The sequence below is a fragment of the Epinephelus moara genome, chromosome 17 (genome assembly GCF_006386435.1).
Source record: "Epinephelus moara isolate mb chromosome 17, YSFRI_EMoa_1.0, whole genome shotgun sequence".
In the NCBI taxonomy this organism is placed as follows: Eukaryota; Metazoa; Chordata; class Actinopteri; order Perciformes; family Serranidae; genus Epinephelus; species Epinephelus moara.
This window is the reverse complement of record NC_065522.1, coordinates 31,845,417-31,857,593: the sequence shown is the minus strand read 5'-3', so window position 1 is coordinate 31,857,593 and position 12,177 is coordinate 31,845,417. Positions and strand designations below refer to the sequence as shown.

General features: G+C 40.5%; 1 protein-coding gene and 1 pseudogene across 1 annotated transcript in view; both read left to right on the top strand.

The window, feature by feature from the left end:
- LOC126404313 (zinc finger protein 271-like) overlaps positions 1 to 12,177 on the top strand; it is a 79,264-nt gene that overhangs the window by 9,421 nt on the left and 57,666 nt on the right. The window lies entirely within an intron of this gene.
- LOC126404331 (zinc finger protein 239-like) overlaps positions 6,336 to 12,177 on the top strand; it is a 62,486-nt pseudogene continuing 56,644 nt past the window's right edge.

Genomic DNA, 12,177 nt, shown 5'->3' with positions numbered 1-12,177 from the left:
AGGGTGCAAAAATAATAAACTGATGGTAGCATACTGCATGCTTCTGCACACTCCAGAACCGTGGAGCTATTCCTCAAACAAATTGGTGAGGTGATTCTCTTTTTTCCTTTCTTTTCTCTCTTCTCTCAGTCCAAAACTGTCATTGCGCCCCACGTGACCAGCTGACTTTGCTACGAGCTGATTGGCTACTTGCCTTATGATCTAAAACCAGCCACTGGCGACTGCATGAAAGGCATCTGTCAATAAGTCTCTTCAACGTCTTGAATATAATCTTGTACAGTAGCTTAACTGTATAGATCTGGTCAATACACAGTAGGCCCTACGTTAAGACTTTACATGTAGACTGAATAATAAGAGATTATAATCACAACTTTACAGGATTTGAAAAGTAGCCGAAGTTTTCACATACAGTACAAAGACCCCTCTGTTTTGACGGCGGACAGTCTAGTCAAAATAAAAATAAATAAAGCGGCCCGGCGCAGTTGTTTTTGTTTTTTTGGGCAAGAGAATAAAAACAATTATTAAAGGGGATGCTGAGCAGTGAGATCCGTTGCGTAATTAAAAGGGATAATACACATTCAGCCGCACACTACGCTAACAGGCAGGGTTCCCTCTGGTTTACACGTATTGAATGTTGTCGGCTCATGTCGGCTGCCGGAATGTGCGCGCTGTGAGCTGCCCTCCCCCCTCCAACACCAGTGATTTAGCATAACTATGCCGCACCTTAACCTTTTGTTTGTGTTTGCGTACTGGGTTATTTGGAATGCGGGGAGAGAGGGAAGACATTTCTACACTGAGGGCCGAATTCACAAAGAATGAACTGCGGCCGCTGATAGCACCTTGAATTGCACTTCACTTGCACCCGCAGTTTGCTCCGTCTTAACGTCCTGATTTGCCCCTAATTAGTATAATAGTAAAAGTATAAATGCTGGCTTTGCGCCAAGAACACCGTGGCAGAACAATGGCAGACTTTGTTTGGCAAAGTACTGAATACTGTATACCCTCATGTAGTGATGTCTGCTGGTGAGTCAGTCTAACAGTGTCGGATGGGTTGAGGCTGTGGATTTGACCAAGTTTGACCACTTTATCACTATTCCCTCTCACTTGTAGCTGTTTTTTCGTTATCTTTTGAATTTAATATGAATTATGGAACCGTTTTTGTTCACGTTTGTTTCCCCCGTTTCGTAAAATAAATTATTGAAAGTTGCTTTTGAAGTGCGTGACAGAAGTGCGTTTTGAGAACGACCGCAGACTGTCACCTGTTCAACGCATCAATATCTTCGGATGCCATTAAAGTAATAATGATTATAATAATAATGTCAAAATATTATTTACAGACTGATTTAACAGACGATCACTGCTGCCACGATCACTGGAAAGTCTGGGCGAGAGGCTTCCACAGAGGAGCGCCCAGTTTGCACCAGCTTTAAACACGTTATTTACTTCACCGAGACAGTACCGAGACACAATCTGCTTGGCAGCGCAGTTAGTGGAGCATTTCACTCTCTGCGTGTGCTTTGTGATTTTGACGGGATCTGTTTGCTCCATTTTTACCAGTTTAGCGGCCGCAAAAGCCACGCCATCCTTTTGTGAATTCGGCCCTGAGTCTTTTTAAGGCTGATGAGCAGCCTTCGTTTCCTGTCAGATTGCGTGTGACTCGTTCATCCAAACTTGTTCGGGATTTGTAGAGGACATGTATATGCTGCTCACTATAAAACGTGGTTACTATAAATAAATGCATCTCTGTGCAGAGAGGGAAATATGTGCTGCCTGCGTCTGAGCAGGAAGCTACAGTAGAGATGCGCGTCCTGGCTGACGCACGGCTATCTCGCCATGCGGATAATTTTGGATTTATTTTGAGATATCTGATATTGATGCCTCCACCCTCCAATACGGTGGAAGGCATTTACATTTAACAGATTCAAAAGCAACACATCTTTTCAGAAACAGTGACCCGGTGTTATTTTCCTTAAGTGCTTTCAGCTGAAGTCCCTATGCCAAAATAATCTTTACAGTGAGGTCTGTGGATTATCCAGAGTACCAGGGACACTCTTTCTACAAAGACAAATTGCTGGTGAACTTGTTGTTTTTTTAAAGATATTTTCAGCCTTTAATGGATAGGACAGACAGCGTGGCAAAGTGTGGTCCACAGCTGCCTTTTACGCACAGAACACACATAACCATTATGCCATGTCTTAGCGGGACTGTCCAGTGATTTCAGGCTTTCAAATGTTCAGGCTCTCAGATCTCAGGCTGCATAGTAACTAATGCCGAAAACTAAGTAGTGAACCAACTGCATGTAGGTACAGGGTGGCAACGCGTCTCCCTGCTCCAGCTGCAGGTAGCTCGTACGGATCGATGTTATTTATTTCTTGGATCTTCTCCAAATACCTCAGTTTGAATCATGATAACACGGCAAAAAAGTCACACAAAGCACCGTAAATGAGATGGAGTTTAATTACACTGGGGTAGCCTAATTAACGGGAAACACAGGGACAAGTATGTTTTGAAAGATAAAAAGAGAGCGTCCTCTTGGCTTTTCACATGGTAATATTATTTTAAAAAATATGGGTTGCATACAGTAGTTGTAATTCGACCTAGTCATAAAATGCTACTAGGCTAAATAGTGGCTCCGTGGAGCCATGGACCAGCTGATAAGCCGTCTTTCCCAAATCTGCAGATATTACAGTATTTTGGTGATAATCACTGCTCCTCCCCGTGGACAAATGAAGCATTGCAACTGGTTTTCACACAGGTCTCTAGGGGCGTTACAAATCAGGGCTGCATTACCAACGTCATCGCGGGGGATTAAGTTAACTCCACGGAGCAGGCGGCAGGCTTGTACAGAGCCGTCACGGATCTGCCACGGACCTGCCGGGGACCTGCCGAGGTTCAGCCACGGAAACAGGGCAACTTTTGAGTGGCTACTACTGTAGCACCTGTAGGCATATTGCTGTCAGATGCTGACAGTATATCGTCTGTAAATTTTAAAAGAGCAGTGGTGGTAGAATAGTTAGGTCGAAAACCAGATTAGTGTGGGGATAATATGTTATGGTCATTAAGATATTTAGATAATTGATTAAAGATTAGTTTTTCAAATATTTTTGCTATTCTGTTGATAATTGAGATCGGTCTATAATTATTAATATCTGTGGTGTCACCTCCTTTATGAAGAGGGGTTACTCTAGCACATTTCCATGATGAAGGTGTTTCACAAGTTGCAAGAGATAAATAAGTCAGCCAGTGGAAATGACAAAATATGAGAGGCAAGTTTAAAGAACTTAATCTCCAGACCATCTGGACCAGCACTACATCCAGAGCTTAGACTATCAATAACCCGCTCAACATCAGTTGGAGAGATAGTTTTGAAACAGAAGGAGCTGCCACACCTATTCTGAGTCGAGGTAAGATCAGAATGAGAATAACAAGAAAGAGAGCTGCCAATTGTAGAAAAGTGCTGGCTAAATGCCTCTGCAATTAATAAAGGTTCGCTGACAGTTTCATTGTTTAGTCTAATATGAGTAGTAGGGCTTTTTGTGGATTTATTGGTTATACTATTGATTCTCTTCCAGAATTTCTTTGGATTCTTAAAATCAGTTGATAAACAGTCCTTATAGTAATTTGCTTTAGCATTTCTAGTATTGGTTTTGCATTTATTCCTTAACTCTTTGTAAGCATTCCAGTCAGCAGGATCCTTTGCTTTGCGGTATTTTTTCCATGCCTTGTCTCTTTGTTTGAATAAATACATGAGATCTCCTTTGATCCAAGGTAGATGTCGACCCTTGACATTAATTGATATCCAAGGAGCATGCTTGTTAATTATCTCAACAAACTCGGTATAAAAGAAATTCCAGGTATCTTCAACAGATGGAATTAATTGAAATCTCTCCCAGTTTATATTTAATATATCTACGATAAAGTGTTCAGGGTTAATGTTATTAGAATTTCTTACTTTAATGAATTTAGGAGGAAGATGAGGCACATTGATTTTCGAGATACACAATAAAACAATAGAGTGGACACTGAAAGAGACAGGTAAAGCCCCAGATTATAAAATTCTGCCAGGATGGGAAACTAAAATCCAGTCAAGCAGAGAAGAAGAACTGGGACCGACTCTGGTGGGTTCAGTTATGAGTTGAGTTAAATTTATGCTGTTAAGGAGATTGCAGTCTTTTTGAGAGGAGCGATCTAGCCAATTAGAATTGAAGTCACTTAATATGATTTTTTCACTGGTGCAGTCTAAAGAATTAACGGTGGACAGGATACATTCAGTAGTTACGACACTTAGCTCCAGAGAAGAAAACAACAGAAATCAGGAGTGTGATGAAACAGAGACTGAAGGAAAGGTGGGGAAGCACTGTGAGGAAGAGAGGAAAGGACGACGGTTTAGAATTGGCTTGATTTCTTTAACAAACATGGGATGAAGGCTATGAGCAACGAAAGAAGAAATTACCCAAAAAATAGCAAGAAATTAGAAAAAAAAGAGAAAATTAAAAACAAGAAAATTCGTTAAGAAATAAACAAACAAGGAAATGAGCTGGAAGGAGTGCTTATAAATTATAATCTTTATTAAACATAATTTTAAAATGTAATAATAATCATAATTATAGTTATCCCCAGGCTTTTATCTTTATTTAAAATCTTTAAAAATAATTTTCCATATTTATTTATTTTAAACAAATTGCAATATGTGGGACATTTTTCACCAAGTTGCTCATTGCTCATTTTTCCCGTTTCTTTTTTCACTCCAGGTTTTAAAGGGTTGACAGAATTCAAAGGGAATTAGGTGAAATGAAACATACAAGAAGGAGAGAAGAAATAATAATATCAAGACTTGAAATCACTGCTCAATGTAGGTGAAAATAATAAAGATGTGATGACTGTGTGAGCTGCTGTGCCTCTCTCTTAGACCCCCTTACCTTCCCAGGGAGTTTGGAAATATCATCATTTGTGCTGTATACGTACCCCCAAGTGGTGGTGCGGCCAGAGCTGCGAGCCACATAGCAGACGCTGTTCAACAACCACTTTAACCACTGTAAATTAGAAATGTCCCTTCCAGGCTTCCAGCAATACGTTAAGTGTAATACCCGTGATAATAAAGTTTTAGATAAACGTTACGAGAACATTAAAAATGCATACAGCGCAAGATCTAAGCCTCCTCTATCAAATTCAGACCACAATGCAGTCCATTTGATCCCTACATACCAAAGGGTTTTTAAGAGCACTAAGCCACAGTCAAAAACAGTGACTGACTGTCAGAGTAAACAATACCCTCTCTGACACTAAATCTATAAGTACGGGAGCTCCTCAAGGTTGTGTGAGTTCCCCTGTTTTATTTACACTTTACACAAATGAATGCTGCAGTAGCTTCCCTAGCAATTTAATTTTGAACTTCTCAGATGATACTGCCATTCTCCGTCTGCTGTACGAGGACACAGGTCTCTCATCGTACTTCACTGAGGTTCAGACCTTTGCTCAGTGGTGTGATGCCGACCATCTACAAATGAATGTGAGGAAAACACAGGAGATGGTGTTTGACCCTCGCTCTGTGGGGGATCACACACCTGTCCCCATCCATGACAAAAACATCTGTCAGGTCAGCTCCTACAAATACCTAGGTGTCCTCCTAGATATCAAATTCAGCTGGAAGACCCACATTGACAGCCTGTGTTCTCCATTACAGCAAAGACTGTACTTTTTATGTGGGCTTTATCTGACCCATCACACATCCTTTATCCTGAGTATGAACTTTTACCGTCTGGAAGACGATACAGAGTCCCCAAATGCAAACTGAATAGGATTAAAAACTCCTTTGTGCCTATCTCAATTACTATACTAAAGAGTAAATAGCCTGTTAGGGTTGAGCAACAGTGCCATGGTGCCCTCTTAAGGGAATGCTGTATGATGATGTATTGTTGTATGTATTGTGTATTTATGTGTCATGTGTTTTTATTTGTTTGTTTTTTATGGAAGCAGGCAAAGTGCACAGCACTTAAGTCAAAGACAAATTTCCCTTCGGGGACAATAAGGCATATCATGTGGTATCATAAGAAGAGACAGTACAGCCTGTTATGTACTGTCAGAAATATGAAGACGAAAGAAAGCAACTGATTGAAAACCTGAAAAGATATTTTACAGAAGAACTCAGGGAATTAATCTGATTACTATTTATTATCTAAAAGAAATGATTATGATTGAGAAGACATGAGTTATTTGTGTTTTTAAAAAATCTGTTTAATTATTAGAGATTTCGGTCCACACTCCGCACCAGTAGCTGGCGGTAATGCAACATGACGTCGTTTGCCAACCGCAAATAAACCTCAAAGAAGAAGCAGCAGAAAAAGTTGAAGAAGAAGACGCGAGCCGAGATCAGGAGCGGAATGGAGGAGGACAAGCAGAACCCGGAGCACCGGAGCAACAAGGTCCCCAGAAGACAAGCAGCAGGCTCGTCCTCTGATAGCAGCGATGTTGAGGTGAGTGTTGATGACGTCATGGATAAAAAGGGCTTGACAGCAGCCACACTAAAGACACGAGGAAGAGTCTCGAGGCTCCGTGGATCATCCGCTCATTCTCTGGTTCCACATCACATCTGGAGAAAGGAAATGTAACAAAGCAAAAAGGTTTTTATGTCTCCGTGTTTCCTGTTTTCATCTTTAACTCACTCAGAGTAAAGAAACACTTGAGACGGTCTGTGTTGCAGGGTATTTTCCCGCGCAGTGCGTCGCGTGTTCTCGCGAGAGCTCGCAGAACAAACAATAGGCTCGTTGGAGATTTAAAGAAAATGAACAGCAGCAAGGATGAAATGAAAATGTAAGAGACTTAAACATGACTTCATACAGGTCTTTAAGGGACTGATTATTTTTAGATCATATCTTAATGGACGATAAATAATTCTTCAGTTCATTTTTAAAGCAAAATATGGAGGGTTTACAGTTTTTCCATTTGCAATGGTGTATATGATATTTACCCATGATAAAAAATAAATGCTCAATAGTTTCGGGTTCTCTTGAACAAAATACACATAAGGATTTACTTGAAAATGAAATCTTTGTGGTAAAGTTTCAGCAGCTGGATAAACATTGTTTACAATTCTAAAGTGAACGTCTTTTACTTTTGGTGAAATTGGCCATTTAAGATAATGGAAACATTTATTAATTAAAATGTTCCCGTTATGGATTATTCTTACTTTTGAAAATCAGAAAACAATTTGCATTTCAAAACATTACCAATGACTTTGTTATTACATTTCTTATCACCAACATACACTTCACCAATCTTTATTTCAGGCAACTTAATAACCACATGTGAATATGTAAGAGTGCTTTGTGTCATGTGTTTCAAAGGAAGCGGAATGGCTTTACAAATTGGACTGAACTCTCTGACGGAGCATTTTAAATGAAACTTTTCTACAAATGAATCACATTGAATAAAATGGCCATGTTCATCCATCAAGTCAACAACATATAACACTTTTTTCTCATACCATTCTTTTTTAAACAAGGTTTTCTTACTAATTGTAATGGTTCTATTATTCCACAAGGTGGAGCCATGTGGTGTGAAATTATGGGTCTATATCATTTTCCAGTAATGCAGTACCTGTTTATGGAAATCTGACAACTTAATAGGCAGTTTTGAAATCTCCAAATCACATTTCAACTATGTTGAAGTCTCCACCCATTATCACTTGATCTGAAGTGTAGGTTATTTTCCAATCATTCACAAGTTTACCTAGTTCTGCAAACATGTCCCTGTCCGCAGCTTTATTATTCTAACCATAAATACACACTAAAATGTAACGTTTGTCATTTATCTCTACTACTACCATTAACCAATGACGTTATGTATCTGTTTTATTGTCAATTATCATGCCTGGAAACCTGTTAAATAATACCATTACTCCAGCTGAATGAGAAGTTCCATGTGCAAAAAAAGCAGAATCGCCCCACTGACCTTTCCAAAACTTTTCGTCAGTCATAACAGAATGAGTCTCTTGTAAGAAAACACATTTTGATTTTTGTTCCTTGCAAAATAAAAAGATTGCTTTTCACTTAACACTGTTTTTAACCCCCTAACATTCAAAGATAAAAAAGAAATAGACATAATCTATAATGTAACTGTTTTCGATATGTCTTTAACTTGCTTATAATGCAGGAATGAAATATGTTGCCCTTAGAACATAACCATACCAACTTATTGGGCTTTAAATTTTGTCTTATGAAGTATTATCAGTTTAAATTCTCATCAAATATACTTGTAATGAAACCATGTATATTTTGACAAAGTGCTTGAATATTACCTTGCTGAAAATATCAGTTATGGGTCAATTCTGTGTCCCTCAATGAGTGCGTAGCCTTCTTTGAGAAAGGCTCTTTTCCCATTTCTTCTGGCTTCTTGCACCTTGGGCCACAGCTTAGCCGGGGCTTCACGATCCTCCTTTGAAAAGTCCTCCTTGAACTGAATGTTCATCTCTTTGCAGACTCTCGCCTCTCTTGATTTTTTTCCATATCTCATCTCGAATAGTTGGTATTGCAAACTGTATGATTATTGGTCTGGGCATTTTGTTGGTAGTGGCATCATTCTTCTTTCCCAAGCGATGTACTGTGTCCACTGTCTCACCAAGTTTATCCACTGACCGTGGATTCACCCGGGTAAGGATTCCAATCACCACCTCTCTTGTGTTTTCTTCTTCTTTTTCAGGAAGACCAATTAACCTGAGGTCCCATCTTCTTTTGTATCTGGCATGNATGTACTGTGTCCACTGTCTCACCAAGTTTATCCACTGACCGTGGATTCACCCGGGTAAGGATTCCAATCACCACCTCTCTTGTGTTTTCTTCTTCTTTTTCAGTAAGGATTCCAATCACCACCTCTCTTGTGTTTTCTTCTTCTTTTTCAGGAAGACCAATTAACCTGAGGTCCCATCTTCTTTTGTATCTGGCATGCTCCAAACACGCCTGTCTCAAGGAGATGTTTTCCTTTTTCAGGCACATTATTTCTTCTTTCATTTTACCGATTTAATCTTTATTTTCTTTTATGGTTTGAGTATTGGCTTCCATCTGATTTTCAAAGAGTTTGAGTCGTTCATCTTGATCATCAAATCTCCTTTTGTATTTCTTTTTTTGGGATTGGGACTGGGTAATAGTTCGGGGTGCACCGGTACAGGTAACCCACAATACGGTCCGTACCTCGGTTTTTGGGTCACGGCGCCGGTCCCGTTTCTGTTTTGTGCGTAAAGAGAACAATTTTCTCCCCAAAATTATCTCTTTATTTTGCTTGTCAGCAAAAACTGCATTTCGTTGTAAACAAATTCCAGTATCACTTGACATGCTGCTGTGTTGCCTATTCAAGTGATGGAATTTGTTATTTACGTGACAACGCCTGAACGCAACACAGGCTCCGCTCCATAGACAGTGTATTTAGTAGGGGTTCTGGCCGTGCTCGGTTATAACTGTCGGTCAGGAAACTGCGGCCCGGGCCGTGCTGTTGTGTGTTGGTCTATGTGTGCACATCAGGGTCGAACTCCGCCTTGCAGAACGACAGTGCTGGTTATCTGCTGCGTGCTCCGCCGTACGTCAATACCCACCGGCTGCGTTTGCTGTGCAGAGCGGTGCAGCTCTGCCGGAAGACATCTCGGTGCACCGCCATGATTAATTTCTCCTCTTCCATGGTGTCAACAGGGTGAAATGATGTCTGAAAACCTCTGACCTGTTGACTTCAGGCCTGCCTCTGCCCATTATGTAGTTTTCAAGGTGTCGTGTAGGGAAATATGATCCACCGTGAACACTTGTGTATTTTATTTTGAAAAAAAAATAGGTGTTTTATTTTGTTTATGTGCACGACTTCCTGCCCCGCACGATCTGCTCTGTGCTCAATTGCTGTGTTGTGCTCCGGCGTCCGGCAAAAATAGAAGTCCAGCGTATCTGTTGCGGAGGGCTCCAGAGTGCCGGAGCTGTGACGGAGCCGGAACGCAGCACAGCTGCAGTCGGGTGGAATCTGCTCCGCTCAGCTGTCTGCTGCTGCTGCGAGAGATCAAATTTCATTGGGGGCGGGGAAAAGTGCGAGGGAGTCAGCAGTCATTCAGTTTGTTGCCCTAGTAACTTCTTGGTGTCCTTCTGCTTCTCTATTCTTCTTGTGTAACCTTGTGTGTATTGGTGGTTAATACAGCATTAACGCCACCTAGTGGATTGGAAGCGCATTACACCTATAATGGGCTTTTATTGGGAAAAATGGATCAAATGCGACCCCCAGTGGTAATATTAGGTATATAATTCGATATATCGGTTTGGTTAGATATTTGGCTTTAAATCAAACGGGTTGGAAAATTTTCAAACCGGCACAAGCCTAGTGTGTGCTCCTGCAGACTTTTGGCAAAATCTTCCTCCATCGTGTCGATGTCTTCATCATCACAGACCTCCTTGACAGCTAACAGGTTGTAGTCATGGTCTGGAAGTCCGGTACCCACTCAGCTAGCAGCCCGGTTAGCATTAGCCATCTCCTTCTCATTCAGAGGAGCAATTAAGGCGTTTATCTCAACAAGCCCAAACTTTGTGAAATTTGGTGTGAATATCTACACATTGGGAGGTTTTTTGTGGAAGTTAACGGTTTTTCAGGACGTAGTCTGACAGTGTTTACCGGAGCCTGCAAAGTGATACTGTTTACGCCGCCATCTCGGATCTCCCTTCGAAAATCCCTTTTGTATGACGGACGAGCAAGTCAGGACACAAATCTAACCAGCATGCATTGTGCTGCGATCACTGCTGATCGAATCTGCGCAGGCCTGACTCATCTCCAACGAGCCTGAGCTGTTGAAAGTAGCCAAGAGTCGAAATTTAAACCACACTATTACAATATTATTATCTCTGCAGAAAATCAATTTGGTTTCAAACCTAAGCACAGTACGGATATGTGTATTTATGTTTTAAAAGAATTGTTGAGTAGAAAAAACTCATCCATGTTTATGTGTTTTTTAGATGCTTCCAAGGCATTTGACCACGTGAACCATGGGAAGTTATTCAAAAAATTGAGCGAAGCAGGCGTCCCAAAATACATAGTGGGAATTCTGTCTTATTGGTATGCTCACCAAACTATGCTGGTGAAATGGGATAATTGTGTATCTGCTCCCTATCAAGTCAGTAATGGAGTCAGACAGGGGAGCATTTTATCTCCTATTTTATTTAATTTTTATATGAATAGTTTGTCAAAAGAGTTAAAAATGTGTAAAACTGGCCGTATGTTTGGCAGTACAGTGGTGAACCATCTCATGTACGTGGATGACTGTGTGCTACTGAGTCCGAGCTCAGCTGGTCTGCAGCAGCTCCTTAATGTGTGTTCCTTGTATGGAGAGCTACATGACATAAAATATAATGATGTAAAGAGTGTTATTATGATCTCCAGAACAAATGAGGATAAACATATGGTTTTCTCTGACTTTAAGCTGTCAGGTCATGTTTTAAAAACCTGTAGTCAGGTGAAATATCTTGGTCATGTGATCACAGACACACTGACTGATGATGAGGACATTCTGCGTCAGTCTCGCATGTTATATGTGCAAGCAAATGTACTGATACGGAAGTTCGGCTGTTGCTCTGATGACGTGAAGCTGACTCTGTTTAAAGCTTATTGCACACTGCTATACACTGCACATCTGTGGACAAATTATAAAAAAGCAAGCCTTCGGAGACTGCAAGTGGCATACAATGACTCTCTGAGAATTTTGTTAAAACGGCCCAGATGGACCAGCGCCACCGAAATGTTTGTGACTGCTCGAGTCAAGACTCTCCAATCTGTCTTAAGAAACATCATGTTTAAGTTCATCTGCCGTCTGAATAAGTCAAAAAATCAGATTGTTTTGGAACTGACGAACATTGCATTTAGTGCCACACGTTACATGTCACTGCTCTGGAAACACTGGTATAAGTGCCTTTTAATAAGGGGTTGCTAAACAACCCCGTATGATGTTGTTGTTGTTGTTGTTATCGCTGTTTGTAATCGCTGTTTGTATTGTTTTTTTGTTTTTTTTCCTTCTCTGTCTTTTTGTATTTGTTCTTAACTGGACTTAGTCTGTAATAAAAATTATCTATCTGTCTGTCATGATTTAGCATGATTTAATTTTAACGTGTGTGTGTGTGTGTGTGTGTGTGTGTGTGTGTGTGTGTGTGTGTGTGTGTGTGTGTGTGT